A 16,781-nucleotide genomic window follows, 5' to 3' on the forward strand; every position below is an offset into this window, starting at 1 on the left:
TTCCCCCCTGTGTCAATTGAAATGTACAGACACCTGAAACCCAAATAAATGAGCAAATAAAAGATGAAAGCATACAGGAGATCATCCTTCAAATCCACAAAGGCGAAATAATTAAAAACTAGGTGCACATTACAGTGGTAATAATAAAACTTAATAATATGTAGTAATTACATAAACAGAGAAACTGTGTTCCTCCAGGGCCTACTCCATCATTTCGTCTTGAATTATGATTCACCTAAATATATATATATATATATATATATATATATATATATATATATATTCCAACTTCAGACCCTAGAACTATGTTTATATCAGTGGTTCTCAAACTTTAGCAAGCATGCAAATCACAAGGAGGCCTTACTAAAACACAGATTCTGGGGCACCGCCCACAAAGCGTCTGGTTCAGTAGATCTAGGGGAGGCTCAAGAACTTGCATGTCAAACAAATCTCAGGTGAAGCTGATGCCGATTGTTCAGAACCATACTTTAGGAATATATTAGAATTATCTGGGGTGCAATTGCTAAAAATCCCAATTCTTATACCACACCTCAAAACAATCAAAATCAGAATCTGTGGGGTTGGAGCCCAGGCAGCCATCAGTATTTTTTTTTTTTTTTTAAGTTCTCAGGCAATTCCAATGTACAGCCAAAGTGGAGAATGTCTAGTTAGATCGGTAGTTCTCAAACTTTGGCACACGTCAGAATCACCTGGAGCACTTGTTAAATCCCAGAGAGCTGGCCCTTCTTCTAGAGTTTCTGATTCGGTAAGTATGGGTTGTGTCCAAGAATAAGCATTTCAGTCAAGTTCCCGGGTGGTGATGCTATGAATCCTGGACCACACTTTGAGAACGATGGGTTAGACCGACTTCAGTTTGACTGCACTTGGTCTGTTGGGGGATCTGGTACAAAACACTGAAGTTAGCTTCCCCTCTGACCCTCCAAAAAACAACAAAAACTGGGCATTGGGACTTATATCTTCTGAGATGGTGTTTGGCCTAAGTGTGCTGTCCATGCTCTCCAGGTGATTCTAATGTGCAGCCAGGATTGAGAGCCACACAAAACCAAGGAAAGGCAGGGATGCGATACATGTGTCACCTGCAATACTTGCTGCTCATCGGGTTAAATATGACTTCTTCCAACTAAAACATATTCCTGCTTTAATCACTATATGCAACATACATCTTTGCCTAAGAAAAGTACTACATTGAAATAAATGCAAGATTATGACAGTCATTTCTGAATTTGAGAAATAACTAGGTTAAGCCAGGAGGGGATCCCCCCCGCCTTTGGTTGCTATAAATACAACTTACTGTCTGAATTTTTTTTAATGTAACATGGTAACCCACCCCTTTGGTGATCTGTAGCTAGTCATGTAAACAGAAACATTATAACTGTTATTATAAAAGCAGTTTCCTATAAATGAGAATTTATGCTTATATCTAAATAAACTTGAAACCTGATCAAACACCCTGGCTCCAGGAAAATAACTTTGGGTTTGGACAACACAAACCAGAATAACGTTTTACTGCCAGTTGAAGTTTTTGAATATACAGGGTCATTTTTAATCACATAGTATGAGAATAGCTTGCCTGTCACAGACAGTAGAAGCTAAGATTTGTAAATGGGGTGGGGGTGTGGATGGGGAAGTGGCAGATGGAGTGAGCTCTTAACTGGAGCTTTCTTGGCCAGCTCTATGATATCAGACACAGGTTGGTAAATAATTACTTTTTACTTCACTTTTCACCGGAAGCAGTAATACTATTGTGTTTTAGCAGCTGATTCGCTGTTACCATTCATGACCCTTCTAGGATATACTATTCAAGGTCCAGTTCTTACACTGAGAAAGACTTCAGAAATTTAGCACTGGAAGGGCTGAGAAACCACTTCACACCCATTGGAGTCGATGTAATTTAAAAAAAAAAAAAAAAGACAATAGCAAGTATTGGGGACATCTGCAGAAAGTAAAACCCTCATACATTGCTGGTCGGGAATGTACCGCCAATTTGGAAGCTCTTTGTTGGCGTGCGTGGGTGGCTCAGTTGGGTAGGTAGAAGCTCTTTGCCAGTATCCTTAAAAGTTAAACACAAAGTGACCACACCACTGAGCAATTCTGCTCCTAGTATTCACCCAAGAGAAGTGAGAACGTGTTCATACAAAAACTTGCATGTGAATGTTCATAGCAGCATTATTCACAATGGCTAAAAGGTGGAAACAATTCAAATGTCCATCAGCTGATGAATGGATAAAGAAAATGTGATTATAGCCCATGCAATCTTATTCAGTAATAAAAAGGAAGTCTTGATATATGTTACAACATGGATGAACCTTAAAAATATGCTAAGTGAAAGAAGCCAGTCACAAAAGGTGACACGTGATTCCATCTAGATGAATTGTCTAGGGAAACCTGTAGGAGACAGATGTACATTAGTGGTTGCTTAGAGCTAGGAAGTCAGGGAGGGAGGGGTATAGAGGGGGTGAAAGCTAAAGGATGGGATTTTTTGAGAGGATGAAAATATTTTCAAAGTGACTCTGGTGAATGCACTAAAAACCACTGAATCGCCCACTTTAAATGCATGAATTATATGATAGGTGAATTATAGCTCAATAAAGCTAACCTATATGGAATATAGCGTACGTAAGATCAGAAGCAAATTTCCATCAGCCCATCTCTGAAACCACTTTGGACAAGACCTCTGGGCGCATGCGCGCACAGCGGCTTACAGCTGGATCCCGGGAGCCCCGTTTAGCGGTACGGGCTCTCTCCCTCCTTGGTCTCTGGCTTGCCTTCGCTGCACTCAGGCCTCTGCAGTAGCACGCGTGGAAGGCGGGCCACTCGTCACACACAGAATAGGACCCGAGCGCGTTCCTCGAGGGAGCCGGCGGCTCCCTGCAGAGGTCAGCGGGGTGCCCAGCCCTCACCGCGCAGCCGGCGCTCCTAAGCTGGCGGGTCCCTAAGCTGTCCAAGGAGGCTATGTGATGACCGTCTTTCTTCCCTCTCTCTTCCCCAACAAAGGGTAACTGACCTGCCGCATGACCTGGCAAGAGCTGAGATTCCCTAAACACGCTTTCCCCCTATTGTGTGCGGACGTTCCCAGAAGCCGAGGAGCGGCGGGACCACTGGAGGGACGCGCGGGACAGGGAGGCCCCGGGCGCCGGGATCCCGCTGGCCCTCCCCCGGGGCGGACAGCGAGTCGCCCGCCGCCGGCCTGGGCGAGGCGGGACTGGGGGGGGGGGGGGGGAGTGGAGGAGGGGGGCTGTAATTGCGGCGCAGTCCTGGTTCCCACGCTCCTATTGTTGGCGACTTTGTTTCCAATTCCCATCACGTGTGCTAATTAGTTAGCGCTGCTGGCTGGCTGGGAGGCGTGTGGCTGGCCTAAGAGCAGAAAGATCACTTCCTGTAGGGAGCCGAGCAGGCTGAATAGTAGTGGGGTTCTTTCTCCTTCTCCTATGGGCCTCCTTCTCTGCCTCCCAGGAGGGTGGGAGTGGGAAGGGAACGGGAAGAAATGCTGATTGTGGCGCGAATGCCACTGAATTGCAATAGCAACCCAAGGGGGGGGGGGGGGACTAAGGGAGGGAATAGTGGAAGGAGCAGGATTAAAGGAGAAACTCTCGTTAGACTCCTAACGAAACGCCTTACCAAATTACCTTCACAACTTTGTACAGGGAGTCTTTTCCAGAAGGGGATAATAAACGAAAGGTATTTCAGTGCGTTCATTAAAAAAACAAAAACAAAAAAAACACAAGGAAACAAAACAAAACAAAACAAACCTTTCACACTGTAAATAAAACCAGCTCAGGCATCAGTGTATGATAGGAAAGAAGGATGAAATGTAGTGAGTCATGACTTTGTAGTCAGTGACTTGTCCTTGAATTTGAAATTCTGGGTTTTTTGCACTTTGGTACTAAGCTCTTAGAAGGGGTGGAAAGAGGTGTTAGAGACCACTGACAGAAGATAGTAATAACCTGGACAAAATACATGGGCTCAATTAAAAGAAAAGTGCTTTCTATATGGCCTTTCAGTGAGTTACAAGATTTAGTAATGCTTTGATTTTCACATAGAGGTCTCCACTTTGAAGATACAGTATTACCCATACTTCTTCCCTATAAATAAGAGGAAAGCTGGCTTTTATAAGGATTTACCGAATAACCTTATATGCTGTAGCAACAGGGAGAACGTTCTACCCTTTCCCATGGAAAGTGGCAGCGAGGTGGAGGAATAAGCTCAAGGCTGACTTCATTCGATATGCATGATTCAGCAAGGATAGTTTTGAGTACCTCCTGTGTGCCAGGGACTGGGCTAGGGCTGGAGATGGAGAGATGAAACATCCAGAACCTGTTTTTAAGTAGCTTGCAAATCTAGTGGAGAGACAGATAAGTATGTAAACCAGTAATTAAAGATGACTCAGAAGTGGAGGTCTGTACTGGGGACTGTGAGGGCCAGAGGAGGGACACCAGATCCAGACTGAGGAATTTGGGGAGGCTTCCTGGAGAAGGAATGAGTCGTCTCACACTTAAATGGCAAATAACACACGGCCAAGAGAAGGGAGAAGAGGGCATTCCAAAAGGAGGTAACAATATGTGCAAATGGCCTAGGGGTCTTGACAGAGTATGAGGTGCTCTGCAAACAGGTATGAATGGCTGCAGCACAGGGCTGGAGGGGTAGGCATGGATAAGCTGGAGGGGCGGGGATCGTGAAAAGTCTGATTCAGGACTTTGGACTTTATCCTAAACACCACGAAAAATTTTAAGCAAGGGAGTAGGATCATGAGATCTGTCCTTTAGGAAGGTAACTTGGGCAGTAGTTTGGATAATGGGTTGGAGCGAGTCGGTCAGGCTTGAAGCAGGGAGAGGAGACTGGGGACTAACCCAAAAAGAGACTGAAATTAGACACAGGTTGGAGGAGGTAGGTCAGGTTCAAGAGGTGTGTAGAAGGTGGAATGGATAGAACACGGAGACCAGTGTTACTTTGCCGTAAGCAACTCGCAGGAGTCCGAGACCACTCCAAGTTTCTATCTTGTATACGTGGATGAAGGATGGCAGGATTCCCGGAGATAGGCAACTTGGAGGTCAAAGAACAGGCTTGAAATGGAATGAGATGATGAGTTTGGTTTTGGCCACGTTGTGTTAGAAGTGACTGTGGGGTATCTGAGTAGCGACATCCGAGAGGCATATGGTTATACGACTATGGAACTCAAAGAGGGTAGGGTGGGGCTGGGGTGGATGAGGTAGCCGCAAGGGGCAAGAGGTCAGCCTGGTTTGCCCTGCACTCACAGCGGTCATACTCAGGGACGGGTTCTCCACAAGTAGTTTCCAGATACGCTGCTCCACGAGGGACTTTGGAGACTGTATGATCCCACACATGGGAGGTATCTAAAGTGTAAAGTTCACAGAAACAGAAAGTAGATGATGGTTGCTGGAGGTTGGTGGTGGAGGGGAGGGAGAAAAGGGGAGCTGTTGTTCAGTGGGTATAGAGTTTCAGATTTGCAAGATGAAAAATTTCTAGAGATCCTTTACATAACAATATGAACATACTGTGATACGTTTTGTTTTTAAATCACAGTAAGTTTTTAAAAGGAACTCAGGAGGGAAGGAGAGAGCAACCCTGCCAGCTACCTTTGGACAGCACTAAGATAAAATCATTTTACCTCCCGCTAGTGCACTCCCACCCATCCTTGGTGGGAAGGTTAAGTTGGAACCAGACATTTTAAGGTTTTTTTTTTTTTAATGTTTATTTATTTTTGAGAGAGAGAGAGAGCGTGAGCAGGGAAAGAGCAGAGAGAGAGGGAGATACAGAATCCAAAGCAGGATCCAGGCTCTGAGCTGACAGCACAGAGCCCAAAGTGGGGTTCAAACCCATGGACTGCAAGATCATGACATGAGCTGAAGTCGGAGGCTTAACCGACTGGGCCACCCAGGCACCCCTGGAATAGACATTTTAGAACGGACAATATGAGGGTTGCCTAGATGGCTCAGTAGGTTAAGCGTCTGACTTCAGCTCAGGTCATGGTCTCATGGCTCAAGAGTTCAAGCCCCTTGTCGGGCTCTGTGCTGACAGCTCAGAGCCTGGAGCCTCCTTCGGATTCTGTGTCTCCCTCTCTCTCTCTGCTCCTCCCCTACTCATGGTCTGTCTCTCTCTTTCTCAAGAATTAATAAAACATTAAAAAAAATTAGAATAGACAATATGAATCAAGAACCTTAAAAATGTTTATGGCTTATGACCTACATATTCTACTGCCTAGAATCAGTTATAAATAAGAAACCAAAAATACTGGAAGAAAACATAAAAATATTAGGTATAATTTTTTAAATGTTTTATTTATTCTTGAGAGAGAGAGAAGGCATGAGCGAGGGGGGAGCAGAGGGAGAGAAGGACACGGAATCCAAAGCAGACTCCAGGCTCTGAGCTGCCAGCACAGAGCCCGACGCGGGGCATGAACCCACAAGCCACAAGATCATGACCTGAGCTGAAGCCGGATGCCCAACCAACTGAACCACCCAGGCGCCCCTTAGGTATAATTTTTAAACTAATTGTTCAATAATAGAAAAACAGTGAAATACCATACAACTGTCATAAATTTTTACAAAGAATTTACCACCACATGGGAAATATTTATAAAGGTAAGTGAAACAAAATTCAGAACACAAAATTGTATCTATGCTTTGATCACAATTATGTCAAACGCAACCTGTATACAGAATAAAGGCCTGGAAGAAAACAGACTAAAATGTTGATGGTAGCTATCTAGTTGGGGCCATTGGTGATTTTTTCCCCCATATACTTGGCTATATTTCCATATTAAGCGTATATTCTTTTACAATTATATAGTCTGTATAAATTCTCTAATTTTTCTGCAAAATATTCTATGATTCCTTCGACTTTAAAAGACGCGATTTGCATTTAGTTCAGAGCTGCAATAGATTATTACATAACTGATTTATAAATGTGTCAAAAGCCAAAGGGAAGGAGAAATAATCATCCAGGAAAAACTTAGAAAGTTTCTGAAAATTCCTCCATTTGAATATCCTTTTCTTTTTGATGCTCTTGTGTGGGAAAGAGGAAGCATCAGGAAGTGATGTTGAACATTTTAGCTGATTATAAGTGCTAGAAAGGCAAATTAAGCCCTTCCCTTTAATTGGCTGTAATCAGTTAAACAAGGTAATAGACCACCTGTGGCCGAGATGGAGCCAAGTCTTAAGGAGCCCCTGAGACCACAGCTTTGGCACTGAGCTGCCCTAAGGTCGGCTGGGATGGGCTTTTGATTCCATATCAAGTTACTCAGGCTATGCCACAAAGAAACATTCAATCAAAACCTGAGTGTATGGTTTGGTTTAGAATGTGCTGATAAAAGAAAGAAAAGTATAAAAGTTTTAAAAGAAAAAAATAAAGATATATATATATATATATATACATATATATATATATATATTCAACAACCAAGCAAGTAAAGAGCATTTCCTATATGCCAAGTGCTTTGCTAAGCACTTCACATCTAATTGACTTATTAACAAGCCTGTGGGATAGATTCTATTAGTATCATCATAATCATCCCTAGTTTACAGATGAGGAAACTGAAGCACAGAGTAAGATTGATTGGGTCACACCGCTTGTAGTTGCACAGCTGGGACCTGAACCCAGACAGTCTAACTTTATCAACGACACTCCCAACCACTACACTACACTACTTCTCAAGATCTCGCTCGAGTTATGCCTTACTAGTTAATTGTGAATTCCAAGCGCACCATAGGCTAGACCTTGCATTCGGAGCCAGTATCTGCAGTATATTCCTACCTCCTCAGGGTAGCATCAACTTACAGAAGCAGCATTTGGGAAGTGAAAAAGCCAACTAAAGATGAATCATCAAACCTAAAATTGCCAGGTGACAACAAATGTCACACTTTACTCATGCACCATCTCATTTGAGTTTGGGGCATGACAGATGATTTAGTGAGGAGCAATTAAGTGAGCACTTCTTTGGAAGCCGAAAGATGTTCACGTGTGGTTTGGCCACATTGTGGCAAGACCACTTCTCCCACAGCTAGGATGGAGTCTGGGCTGGCAACAGAGGAAGGCTCCTAAAAGATTGCATCTTGGGCCCAGACTCTTCTTAGCTAAGGATGGGTCCTCGGAAATTCTCCAGTCATCCAAGTATCCTTTGGACTCTTGTATGACATGAAAACAAATATGAGGATGCAAGTCTAAAAATAAGTTTGTCATCTTCTCCCAAAACCAATTCTTCTTCCCAGATCCCTTAATCAGTAAATGGCACCACCATCACCTAGTTGCCTTGGTTCGTGAACCTCGTGGTTGGCCTCCCAACATCCACTCCACCTGACCTCCTCCACCTCACCCCCCGCGATTGTAAGTCCACCTTGGTAGTCTTATCCCCATGCTAGTGATTGATTGGTTTGAGGGTAGGCTGGTCTAAGTCAATCTAGGCCAAAGAAACAGAAGAAGCTTCTTTCAGACTTCTCAGAAAGAGGGGCCAGTTTCTCCCTCCCATCCTATATGAACAAAAACACATCACTGGTAGTGGCCCTCTGTTGATGTGATAGGAAACCAGCTTTAGGATGAAGCCAATGCTGTGGAAGGCAGAATGGAAAGGCAAGGAATGTTGGGCTGATGAACTCATAAACCCCACAGCGGATCCTAACCTTATTAAGTCTTCTGTTGTTTGAAAGAATACATTTCCTTTGTTTCTGCCCGAGTGAGGAAGGGTATCAATCATTTGTGATGGAAATCGTCCTCACTGATCTATTTTGCACATCCAAACAAGCATCAAGTTCAGTCCATTCTCCTTCCTAAATGTTTCAAAAGCCACACACCCCTCCCCATCCCCATTTCTAATAATGATCCTTTCAGGCCACCTTTGACATCTCATCCGAATTACTGCAAAGCCTCCTTTTATCAAAATGCCTGCGTTCATTTGAATAGGCCTTAAGTCAAAGTAAGAAAAAGAATGTGAAAGGTTGAGGCTATGGCAGGCGCATCAAGAATTTCCTCACCTGGTCATACGTAGGGTGACCTTTGAATGCTGCCATGCCTCAACCCATCCCAAGAGGCATCGCAGGAAGCAGCCCTCCATTCTGGGCTCTTCTTACCCTGTGGACACTGTCCTGAGTGGATGTCAAAACCACCTACCTGTGGTCCTGTCACTGCGCTCAAATCCTTATCTGTGGCAAGTCCTTTTCCCGGTCTGTCTGCTGCCTCGGCAGAAACCCCAGATGACACAGCCTCAGCTAGTCCAGGGTATGGTTCTCGGCAGCCTTTGGACCTGGACCAGCCATTACCATCCGGCTTCATCTGGGTGTCCACTCATATACACTGGAGCCACCTGGCCAGGAAACATGGTTATTTCTGTCAGGGCTGATTTCAGTCCAACTCTACAAACACTCATTGAGTGCCTTCTCCATGCTGGGAACATGCTAGGTCTTAGGACCGATAGGGAGCATGTCCTGCTCTTTGTACCCCACCATCTGACACATAGGGTGCTCCAAAATATTTAAGTGAGTCATGGAAAGATTCAATGGCAAATGTTTTAGTGTGCACTCCAGCGACTCACAATCTATTGAAAAGATAAACCCAAAGTCAGGCTACCACAGGGCTCACTGGTACATAAAACGCAACAATAAAAGTAATAGTCCATCCTGAGGCGTCAAGCAGTGTTCTAAGAGCTGATATATATTCACTTATTTAATCTGCACAACTCCTGGCGTATGCATTCGTGTCATCCACACTTTACGTAGGAGGGACCTGAAGCTCAGACAGGTCAGGTAAGTTGCCCAGAATCACCCAGCTGGTAATGTGAAGAAGGTGAATTGGAGAATAGGGAAGGGAAATGTTTATTTAGCTGGGAATCTGGAAACTTACCATGGGAGAATGGGTTTTAAGCTAGACGTTCAGGGAGGAGTAGTAGGTCTTCAACATGCTGGTGGGGGGTGTATATTCCAGATTGGAGAAGAGCATGGGCGAAGACTTAGACGTGGACATTGCAGGGTATATTCTGAGGACAACAAAGTCACCCACGACTGAGTATAGGGTGTACAGAGGAGGTGTCTATGGTGGGAATTGAGACTGGATGGGGGTGGGCAGCTCAGTCGTGGAGGGTCTCTAATGGCGCACCCAGCTATCGGTCCTTCCTGTTTCAGTCCATCATTTGTTCTGGATTCTCCCATCCCTATTCAACCCAAATACTCCAACTGAGGCTTCCCCAGTACCCACGTTCAGGGTAGTCCCTAATTTACCTAAGCCAAACAACATTTTCCATTCCCCTGGCCACAAAGATGGGTTCGAGGTTGGGCCTGTGACTCAACCCTGTCCAATCCAGTGAATCTCAAGATTCTTGCCCAGCACCCTGAGACAGCACTCTCTCTCTCTCTCTCTCTTTGAACGCAGTCAGCACAGTCCTACAAGCTGTTGGCTTCTTCTTGAAGCCTGGAGCCAGCTCCCGCCGGTACAGGATGAAGCTGGCATTGTGGGAGGTGCAGCAGGCAGACACAAAGAAACTCTGTCCTGAATTACATCACTGGGCCTCAGGATTAAACCATCCAGTAGCCAGTCCTTCCATCTCCAGACCTTGCCGTCACGTGAACCTAAAAAGTAGATATAATAAAAATATAAAAAAATAAAATAAAAAGCTTGAGTCAGGTTTTTTAATTATTTGCAACATCAAGAGGGCTAACTCATAAAAGTCTTCATGTGGTTTTAAAGTATTATTCTGGGAAGTGGTTTAGAAAGGTCATGTGGTGGCCATGCAGAGGGTAAAGTGGTTAGAGAATCTCGAAGCAGAGAGGTAGCTAGAGGCCACAGCAACGTGCCCAGTGAGACTTAATGGAGCAAGAATTAAAGCATTGTCAGTGGACATAGGGGAAGATGTGAAAGAAGATGCATTTGTGCAACATTTATTTAAAATGGGCTAAGGGGGCGCCTGGGTGGCTCAGTCGGTTAAGCATCCGACTTCAGCTCAGGTCATTTGAATAGGCCTTAAGACAGGGTTCCTGGATTCCAGCCCTGCATCGGGCTCCGTGCTGACAGCTCAGAGCCTGGAGCCTGCTTCGGATTCTGTGTCTCCCTCTCTCTCTGCCCCTCCCCTGCCTGTGCTCTCTCTCTCTCAAAAATAAATAAACATTGAAAAAAAATTTTAATAAAAAATAGAATAAAATAAAATGGGCTAGGAAATTCATCTGGGACTGAAACCTTCATTTATCCTATGTCATTCTATAGCAATGAATGCTTGTTTTGGAAAAACAACTCCTAAAGTTGTCAGGTCCCTGAAGTCTGTTTCTTCCTCTTGCCCCTGCAGAAGGGAGACAAAGGAAAAGACAGTTGTTAGTTATTGTCCCGTTATCTGACTTATGTTTCCACTTCATGCTCTTCATTCCTTAATCATATTCCACACTAGATAGCTCGTCACTTCAGATGTTTCTAGCCTTCAGAAATGTGCAGCCTGCTATTACATCCCTCGTAATTATCAAGTAGCCCAGTTCCATTTATTTAGCTCCTTTAAATCTTTTTTCATATTTCAGGGGTGTCAGGGTGGCTCAGTCGCTTAAGCATCTGACTTCGGCTCAGGTCATGATCTCACGGTCCGTGGGTTCAAGCCCGGTGTCCGGCTCTGTGCTGACAACTCAGAGCCTGGAGCTTGTTTCGGATTCTGTGTCTCCCTCTCTCTCTGCCCCTCCCCTGCTTGCACTCTGTCTCTGTCTCTCTCAAAAATAAATAAACATTAAAAAACTTAAAAAAAAATCTTTCTTCGTATTTCAGTGCTTTTTAACTCCTCTGTGTAAAGGAACTATAATCACACTTCCCTCCACTGCATTTCATAGCTCCTGAGTGGCAGCGGCCCAGTGTGCACAGCATGCTGGGTGTGTGCGGTCTCAGCGGGAAGAGTGGCATGGGACCAGGTGCGGCCCTGAGCATCAAACAGAAGCCTTCAGTGGATGAATTCTTGAAATGGGTCTAGCTCTGTCCGGCTGGGTGGTGGAGGAGAGGCCACTTAACCTCTGAGTCTTAGTATCTCAGCTATAGGACGGGAATGATTCTTATCCCATTAGGAGGCTCTCGTCTACCATCTTCTCTTCCTTTATCCCTTCCCATCTATTCCCCAAGGAAGATGAGGGCAGATAGGGATGAATCAAGGACCTATCCCTGGGCCGAGTGCTGAGCAGTAAAGACAGTCTCACTCTCCGAAGAATACTGATCTTTTTCAATTGCAAACCCTTCAGGGCCAGAGACTCAGGGCTGCCCCAGGCTACTCAAGCTTCTTGGATTCTTGGAGCTGTTCTGCTCTGAGGAGATGAAAAGGGCCAAGTCGGCTCTAGGCTTAAAAGGAGTCTCCTTTTCCTCTCCTTTGCTTATCTCCCATTTTCTTGGACCATTCTCTCCTTGGACTCAGAGCAGGAGAACAGAGGGCTGAGAATTAAGTGCAGCTTGCTGGCAAGCACTGAGAAAGAGCCTTGGCCTACTTATGGCATTGCTGTTTCTGCCTGGTCACAAGGAGCCCTCCCAGCAGTCCAGCCTGGCTCCCGGGGGGACGCACCGGTATTCAGAGGCAAAAGCCTTGTGCTAACAGAGGCTTTGAATTCGCCGTCACTTGGCTTCAGCATATATATATCTAGGAACAGAGGCAGGACAATATTGAAATTCTAGCCTCTCTCAGCCTTTTTCTAACTCAACCAAACTAATAGTAGTCTTTAAGAGCACCATCTTATAGGATTATTATTATGATTAAATAAGATTGCACAAAAGGAAATGTTTTGAACTCTCCAAAAATGTAAGTAATAATCTCGAATTCTAAACTCTTCCCTATTCCAGTTTTCTCATTTGTTAAATGTTAAAAGCTACTCATGAAGCGTTGGCGGATGGCTAGATGAACAAGAAGTAAAACCCAACCAAATAACCGTGTAACTGAGAGCAGACCTCTTTGGGATTTCTCCAAGGCCTCATCGTGATCATACGCCAGGTGTTGCTGCCCCCGCTTTCCTTCCCCAAGGGGTGCCTTTGCTGAATGCTGTGCCTTCAAGGGGCTGAGTTGCTCGCCCGTCTTCTGTGCTCTTAGTTGGAGATCTCCAGGTGATTCCATAGCAGGATCTACACCAGAGGCGGAAAGAAAGGGGCAGAGCAGGAGTTCACCCCTTGCCTGAGCCGCCAGTCCTGACTGCCACACGGCAAAGGAGTGCATGCACAAAGCTAGCGACTGAGAAGCTGACGCCATCTCTGAGGAAAATCACAGTGGAGGAGGACAGCGGACTCGCTGGCACTTGTCAACCGCCCTGCAGCCACATACAGGAAAAACTTCAAGGCACAGGCCCCCCAGCAAGGGATCTTCTCCCGCATGTCGCTTGTCATTTGTTGGTCCCACAACTACTTTTCAAGCATCTACAATATGCCAGACCCCTCTAGGCTCTAGACATGTATCAGTGAATAGAAAGCCCTCGTGCCTGCCCCAGTCCCAGAGCCACAGAGGAACCCTCCCATTCAGGTTTAAGCTTCCTGAATAGCGAGGGATCCGGATTTCCCATTTCTTCATTCATGAACCTTAAGGACATCTCTTACTTAAGAACACTAGCAACTAACGCTAAAAACATTCATTTTTCTCAGCACAACGCCATCTAATAACATACTGACAACAGACAGTTCTTCCAGTTAGCAGGCCTCCGGGCCTGCCCAGCCTCGTGAGGAGGTGCCATGGGCTCCTTCCTGCTAGCCTGAGGCCAACTGTTGCCTCTCTAAGCAACCAACAAAATGGCACTCCAAATAAATTCTTTTGACCCAGATTGTCTGTCTGACAAAAGGAAGCTAAGAGCAGCAGCTGGGGTGGGGGAGACTTCTATTAGCATTTTAAGGTACAATGGACTTTTTCTGTCTATTTTTATGGGCCGGACTCGAAAACATCACTTGATTAAATTCACATTTCTCAGATAGGCAATTGTAATCACCCCTAACTAAATTCTAACAAATTCCATTCTGCCACAGAGTCCGAATCGCTGAGCTCTACTGAACTTCTGTGTGATGGGTGGGGACGCCAGCAGCTCATTAGGCGGAGAGGCTTGACTTCACACCCCATCTCCTGCCCCCTCACCTGATATGATTCTGGAGCACAGGGTCCACAGGCTAAGCCTGCCTGGAGCAGCCCTGAGACAGGAAGGACATCAATATTCTCTGCAGGACGCCGGGCCCTGATGTGCTCCAGCCACCCCCACTGCAGGGTACGGTTTCAACCCCAGCGCACCACGTAATTCACTCAGTCAAAAGCTACCTGGGGCTGTGGTTTCAAAACTAATGGCCAAAGCCACACAACTTCACAGGTTATGAGCAACGTTTCTTAAAGAGACGAAAAAGAATGTAGTAGAAAATATCAGAGTGCATTGCACATACTAAGGTTAAGTAGTGTTTCGTGACACTTGTCCTTCCGGTAGGTAGGTGGATAGGTGGTACATCGTTATTGTGGGTTGGGTCGTAACGTAGAATGAATTTCTACTGAGAATGCCGGTCGAAGTGGACAGACGATGGGCAAGTTATGCTCTCATTACTATTTTTTTTTAATGTTTTTATTTATTTTTGAGACAGAGAGAGACAGAGCGTGAGCAGGGGAGGGGCAGAGAGAGAGGGAGACACAGAATCCGAAGCAGGCTCCAGGCTCCGAGCTGTCCGCACAGAGCCCAACACGGGGCTCGAAGTCACAAACCGCGAGATCATGACCTGAGCTGAAGTCGGACGCTTAACCGACTGAGCCACCCAGGCGCCCCTCTCATTACTATTTTTGAATGAAGATATAATTGGCACATAACATGATATTAGTTTCAGGTGTACAACATAATGATTCGGTATTTGTATGCATTACAAAATGATCGCCACAATAAGTATAGTTAACATCGTTACAAAATTGTTTTGTTTAGGGGCACCTGGGTAGCTCAGTCGGTTAAGTGTCTGACTTTGGCTCAGGTCATGGTCTTGCAGTTCATGGGTTTGAGCCCCGCTTTGGGCTCTGTGCTGGCGGCTCAAAGCCTGGAGCCTGCTTCAGATTCTGTGCCTCCCTCTCTCTCTGCCCCTCCCCTACTTATGCTCTGTCTCTCTCTCACTCTCTCTCTCAAAAATAAACTCTCTCAAAAATCAATGAACATTAAAAAACATTAAACAATTAAAAAAAATTTTTTTTTGCTTATGATGAGAACTTTTAAGATTTACTGTCTTAGCAATTTTCCAGGATACAATAGAGTATTATTAACTGTATCCCCTATTCTGTACATCGTATCCCCAGGACTTATTTGTTTTGTAACTGGAAGTTTGTACTTTTTAACCCCTTTTGCCCACTCTCCTCTAACCTCTCATTTCTGGAAACCACCAATCTGTTCTCTGTGTTCGTATCTCTTTATTACTGATTCCTCCCTTTTCCCATTTTGCTATTTTCAAATCTGTTTTTTTTTTTTCAGTGCTGGGGAATAAACAGTGTGCTTCACTTCTCATTCTCTTGTATTCATATTCCCCAAAACTATCAGTCCTACCTGGTTGGGATTTTTCCTGCCTTGAAGAGGTAATTCCAAGACATATTTTGCTTTTTAAGATGGGAGTAGCCTGGGTAAATAAGTGTCATTCACAAAATTCCACACATTTTGCAGAACTTAACAAACTTATTACACACACACACACACACACACACACACACACACACACATTTTTTCTTTTTCTGGTCAAGGTAGCAAATGGTAGAATGTTTTTAGGATTTGGCCTGAGATTCTTGAGAGTCCCATGCATCGTGGCACCCACCGCTTTTAGGCTGCTAGGACTCTGCATATTTACAAAGGCCCTCTGTGGCCATAGCCTGACTGACCCGATGGCCCTCCAGGATGTGCGGTGGCTGAAACAGATCCACTGGCAGTAACTTTGCTGCAGCCAATGGGTTAATCCTCCCTGAGCTGAAGCCTGACATGGTGTGAACCACGAGCTGCACTCACAGCTGTTTTAGCATTTCATGAGCCTGACAAGAAGCATTTATGTCTGACCTAAAGCTCACCTGTTGCAACGTGACTCCACGTCATTCATTCACCCTGTCAGATGGTCAACAGATACTTTTCAAGCCCCTGCAGTGGGCTCACCGTTGCACGAGGCTCCCAGAAACCCCGGGTGCAGACGCTCAGAGCCCAGCCACAGAGACACCATGCTCATAAATCACAAGGCCAGGCTGTCACTTGGGTGATGAAGGCAATGGGACTCATGGTGCACAGGAAAGGGACAAAAAGGGTTGGCCTCAGGAGGTCTGTTTTGGCTCATGGTGACGCTGGTGATGACTTTGAAGCTGTGGAGATGGAGATGGAGAATAGTTAGCATCTTCCCCCAAGAGTAATTTTCCCTAAACCTCTCCTTTGAGTCTCCGGCCCATATTCTAAATTAATTTTTCTTTTTATATCCACCTTTTAGCCCTTTCATCAATCCCATTATTGAAGTCTGTTTATTCTCCATCTCTCCCTCTACAAGGTAAGAAGCTCTATGAAAGTAGGGACTTTATCTATTTTGTTCCCTGCACTTCAACATCTAGTACATTACCTGGCAGTTAATATTTGTTCAATAAATGTATGTAGTCCATTTTCCCTGGGCTTCATTAGGCTAAAGTGGGGGCTGGGACTAATGTTTAAAATGAGTTCATAGGATAAAATAAAACAAAACAAAAACAACAAATAAAATAAGAGTTCCTATTACAAATTATGAAACAGACATCTCACTCCTACCCACCATCACAGTATCTCCATCCCTACCAGGGCTCTCCTGCTTCTTTCTGAGAGTTC

At 45.0% G+C, this 16,781-nt stretch overlaps 1 protein-coding gene across 1 annotated transcript in view; it reads right to left on the minus strand.

Annotated features, from left to right (window-relative positions):
* Positions 1-11,150: 11,150 nt before the first annotated feature.
* MRPS28 (mitochondrial ribosomal protein S28) overlaps positions 11,151-16,781 on the minus strand; it is a 208,956-nt gene continuing 203,325 nt past the window's right edge. Inside the window, exons 3-5 of the transcript XR_002151861.3 lie at positions 16,013-16,294; positions 12,919-13,089; positions 11,151-11,296 (exon numbers count right to left, since the gene is read on the minus strand). The gene's annotated coding sequence lies outside the window, so the exon portion shown is untranslated. The remainder of the gene's footprint in view (positions 11,297-12,918; positions 13,090-16,012; positions 16,295-16,781) is intronic.

This window comes from Felis catus, chromosome F2 (genome assembly GCF_018350175.1).
Source record: "Felis catus isolate Fca126 chromosome F2, F.catus_Fca126_mat1.0, whole genome shotgun sequence".
In the NCBI taxonomy this organism is placed as follows: Eukaryota; Metazoa; Chordata; class Mammalia; order Carnivora; family Felidae; genus Felis; species Felis catus.